We start from the raw sequence: 5304 nt of genomic DNA, 5'->3' as shown, positions 1-5304 counted from the left end.
GTGAGTATGCCATGGTCTTATCTTCTTGTCCACATGCAAACGTGGCTGAATGCATAGGTGCTTCTCTTCGTGCTCTCCTAAATGCCTGTGGGGAGCACAGGAGTGTTCTGCTGTTTGCCTATGATTTTTATTGGTGCCCGAGCAACATGCCCCAGGAACCTGCCTCATGTGTGCCATTTTGGCATATTTCTGGCTGCTCTGTGGTACATCTGATTGATTTCTGACTGATCAGATCTCTGATTCCTGTAATGACTGCAACAGCTGGAGAATTTTGAGTTGCTTTCCCTTAGAACGATTAAAAGATATGAGTGGACTCTTTCATTATGCCCTGTTTTTAGGTCTTGGCCTGAGAAAGAATGTGCACATGTGCAGTCGAGCTGTCGAAATGTAATGATATAGAGTGAGTTTCACTAGCAAGGTTAAGCCCCGTCCCTCTTTTCCATTGGCTGGCGTCACCGTTCATGCTAAACGGTGGCCAGCCATTGAAGAAGAGGTCCTAGTGACGTTCTTCTTTCTCTTTAAGCCCCGTCCTTTTCATACTGAGCTCTTTGACTTACTGCTGGCGTAAAAGGTTTCTTATCTTCTTTATGGGTCCAGGTGGCCCCATAAAGGAGATAAGAAACCTTTTAAGTCAGCAGGAAGTCTGGCCGAGCCCATCCGAGTGGGACGTGGCTAAAAGAGAAAAGGCTGTGTCATTGTGAGCGCTTGTTGCGTTTCTCGGCAGTTCGTTGTGCCCTCCCGGCAGAGGGGGGAAAGTTTGCGTTCCGTTCGAATCCCCTCTGTGCCCGGGCATCAAGCTGCCCTTTCTCCCCGCCCCGAGGAGCCTGGAGAATCCTCTTTCAAGCTTATTGTGGTAACATGTCCCTCTGATCCTCTTCAAAGATGTACTCTACGCTCTCTGACGAAAGGGAAACTTTAAAAAGTCGGGAAAAGAACAAAGCACCGGTCGGCACATACTGCAGTGAAAACGAACACTCGATAAGGCTCCGAAATTGAGAATCAGCAGTACGGGTCAGAAGCGGTGAAAAAGCTGGCAACCCTAAGATGGCAGCGACCTGTGAATGCCACGACCGGAATGGATACTGCAGGACTGGAGGGGGCCCAAGTAACGGAAGTAGCATACCTGCTGGCACCCGCTGAAGAATACCGTGAGTGGAGATCACAGCGGTGGGCAGGCTACTTGCGCGCTCCTACGCTACGCTGATTGCATTTCATTTAAAATTGCACAACCCAGCTGATTGATAGCTGTGTTGCGCACCCGGTGTATTTTAAATGTCTCTTTGCTGATTAAAAGCTTCGCGCTCTTGCGTGTTTTAAAATGTTGCACTACGATTAAAAACCCCCGCGCACCTTGTGTGATTTTTAAACTGTCTCCATGCTGACTGATAGCATCGCACCTGTATTCTCATTTTGTATTTTGGCAACCCACCTCCATCTTCCTCTCTCTTGACCCTGGTCCGCCCCGGCTGTGTGCCGTTTGAGCGGAGGGTCAGCCCACGAGCGACACTTCCTGCCTGGTCCTGCTCCAGTTCCGCCCTGCCTCTCCACCATGCAGGTCAGCGGTCTAGTGGCTCACGGCAACCAGATATAAATGGCGACCTGGAGCAAGCGCAGCGGACGAGCGTAGCGGGAGGGCCGACTTCGCGCATAAGTCAAGCCCGTCTGCGCCCGTCCGCGGCCGACCGGGGCTAGGGGCAAATCACTCTGCCCATTTTTCCACCTACTCGCCGGCAGAACTTCAGTCTCCAGGGCCCTTGGCCTTTAGCTGCCACCACCTGTTCCCGTATCTCCTCCCTCGGCTTGTCTCCCGCTCACGTTTCCCCCCCCCCCAGCCACATTCCCCCCACCCCGCACATTACATTCCCACTAATTGTTCTGGGGGTACTGTCAATCCTAGACCCACTAAAACCCTCTCAGCCTACTATTTCAATACCCGGTCCGCCGTAGCCCATTCGCATGAGCTATCGGTGCTGCTGGACCTCCATGCTCCAGATATGTTGTTTCTCACAGAAACCTGGTTTTGCGACGACTCCCTCCCCGCCCTATTGGCCACTCTACCAGCTCCATACTACGCCTTACGCTCAGATCGCCTTAATGGCAGGGCCGGGGGAGGTGTAGCGCTCATTGCCCGAGCCGACTTGCCTTTTCAAATTCTCTCTCTGCCTGATATTGCCACCACGGAGTACCTGGCCATCCGCACCACCTCCATTACCCCTCCCCTTACTTGCTTACTAATCTACCGCCCTCCTCAATCGCCCCTACTGTTTCTCCCTACCTTTCTGGAAGTACTAGCCACGATCACGATCAACAACTCTTCCATTCTGCTTTTGGGTGACTTTAACTTCTGGCCGTCCGACCCCGCAGAATGCCCTTCCTCTAAGGAATTTTCAGAAACCCTCCGATCTCTTAATTTCATACCCCATATCCACTCCCCCACCCACGCTAAGGGACACGTTCTAGACCAGATCTGGTCCTTGAACTGCCCTGTAAAATCTGCGTCTATCTCACCCTGCACCTGGTCGGACCATCACCTGATCTCATTTGCCCTCCCCATTTACCCCCCGGTCAAGCCCCCACTTCCCAAAAACGTTTGGGTCCAGGCCTGGGGACGAGTAGACCCAGACAATCTATCTGACCTACTCACCGCTTCCTACCCTTTATTACAAGGTACATCCCTTCTCTCCCAAGTCGCGTTCCTCAATCAGTTGCTCACCTCTGGTTGCGACTCCATTACCCCCCTTAAGCGGGTTACTTCAAAGCGGGAGAAGGATGCCAACCTATGGTTTAATGAGGACCTCAAGACTACTAAACTAGCGGTACGCAGAGCGGAGCGTGCCTGGAGGAGAAATTACTGCCCCCTACTACGATTGGAGTTCATTAACATCCTGTCCCAATATAAGCAGGCCATCCTGGCGGCGAAAACAGCTTATTTCTCCTCCAAAGTCCTCGCCGCAGAGAACCAATCGAGGGAAATTTTCTCGATTGTGCACAACTTGGCATTCTCTGACAGAACCACCTTGAAACCCACTCCTTCTCCAGAACTCTGCCACTCTCTTAACAATTTCTTTATCCCAAAAATTGCCACCATCAAGGCCAATATCCCTCCCCCTTCTCCTACGTTTGTGGATCCTCAGTGCCCCCTCCCCAAGGGACAACTTGATGCCCTCCCTCTCCTGACTAAGGAAACCCTGACTTCGATAATTCCCTTAGTCAAATCTGGTTCCCCCCTAGACCCTTGCCCCTCCCACATTCTCCGTCACATTTTTTCTTCCTGTTCCGATTCCCCCCCTTCACCTTCTTAACAGTTCACTTTCTCAGGGCGTGGTACCCGCCCCACTGAAAACAGCAATCATCGTCCCCATTCTTAAGAAACCGGGCGCGGACCCCTCGGCCCCGCCAACTATCGCCCCATCTCCCTCTTGCCATTTCTGGCAAAAGTGCTCGAGCGCCACGTCACCCGCACTTTGAGCCCTTTTGTGGAGACGCATGGGGTCTTAGCCCCCCGCGAGGCCGGTTTCCGCCCCGCACACTCCACGGAGTCCGTAGTACTCTCGGTCCTTGACAACCTCAGGGAGGGAATGGATACCAACAAGACCCAGGCCCTGGTCCTTCTTGATCCCTCAGCCGCCTTTGACACGGTTGATCATACCATCTTACTCTCCCGTGTCAAGGCGGCGGGGATCGGAGGTACCGCACTGGTATGGTTATCCTCCTTCCTGAGGGACCGCACCCAGGCAGTTCGCCTGGGTAACTTTACTGCGGACTTCCGGAAAGTTCAGTGCGGGGTCCCCCAAGGTTCCTCCCTTTCACCCCTTTTGTTTAACCTTTACATCGCCCCACTTATTTTTTCTCTACAGCAGATGGAGGTCACAGTATACAACTATGCTGATGACCTCCAACTTGTTTTTAACCTGTCCTCTTCCCCGTCTTCTACCTCCAACTTCCAATCTACCATGATTCACATCCGAGACTGGATGAACCACAACCATTTAAAACTCAACCCAGACAAGACCGAGCTGGTGTTGACGGGAGGTTCATCCAGTCCCTGGTCTCCTCTGTTTTGGCCCCCTTCCCTTGGTTCCCCACCTGTCCCCTCTTCCTCAGTAAAAACTCTAGGCATCAAGCTCAACCCCCAGCTCACTCTTCACTCACAGGTTAGTGTGGTGTCCTCTTCCTTTCTTTCACTGCGTACTATACGCAAGGTGTCCCGTTTTTTTTTCTTTTCACGCTTTGAAATTGATCACCTTGGCAATGGTCATCTCCCGCCTGGATTACGGCAACGCCCTATATGCTAGTATACCTGCATATAGCCTTAGGCGGTTGCAGCAGATTCAGAACCAGGCGGTGCGCCTGGTGTTCAAATTACCAAAATCCCACCATGTCACCCCCCTTCTTAATTCTTTGCATTGGCTCCCAGTTCGTGAACGTGTCCAGTTCAAGCTGGCCTCCATCACCTTTCAAGCGAGACTGGGCACGGCACCGGCTTTTATCTCTTCTGAGATTATTCCCTATGTCCCCTACCAGAGAACTTCGTTCATCTACCCAATCCCTCCTCACTGTCCCGCGATTCCGGAGGAAGAAATGGGGAGGTTCGAAATTTGCGACCCTTGCTCCACTCCTCTGGAACTCCCTGCCTCCTGAGCTCAGAGCCTTGACTCTATATCCCCAGTTCAGAAAACAACTCAAAACTTACTTGTTTACCAAAGCCTTCAACTAACTGTCCTCCTGTAGCTTGAATTTCTTTAATTTACATTTGCCTTTCTGCCTTGTTTTCTGCAAGTTGTAGCGCATGAAGCCGCTGGCTAACGAGCGCTTTATAAATAATTTTAAATTCAAATTCAAATTCAGGTGAACCGCACATCCTGAACGGTGAGGGGTGTGAAACTTCTCCGCAAAATGGCAGGCACACGCCGGCGAGAGACCCCCCTACCAGACGCTGTAGAGCACGGCACCCATGAAAGGTAGAGATCAACTGCAGCCCTTAACGCCACATCACGAACCATCGTGAACTCCTAGGTAGGGAGCAACATCCTAAAATATACTATGGCGGCAAAGGCGGGCGAGGCTGTACTCAGCAGTTAGTGGCACATTGAGGGGAATCAAAAAGGGAATTAACAGGCAGCCAGTGTACCTGATATGCTACATATTAATGCGCACCATTAGGATAGCGCTGGTGTGGCGTGATCTCGCTGAATAACTGCGTGCTGCTAAAAATGAACCTGACACTGAGTTAAAGGAGTGGAGGGTGGTGTGTAATGAAGATCACCAGAGGGGGTCCTGCAGTGAGACAGACGGATTGATATA

The sequence above is a fragment of the Lissotriton vulgaris genome, unplaced genomic scaffold (genome assembly GCF_964263255.1).
Source record: "Lissotriton vulgaris unplaced genomic scaffold, aLisVul1.2 SCAFFOLD_562, whole genome shotgun sequence".
In the NCBI taxonomy this organism is placed as follows: domain Eukaryota; kingdom Metazoa; phylum Chordata; class Amphibia; order Caudata; family Salamandridae; genus Lissotriton; species Lissotriton vulgaris.
This window is presented reverse-complemented; position numbering follows the sequence as displayed.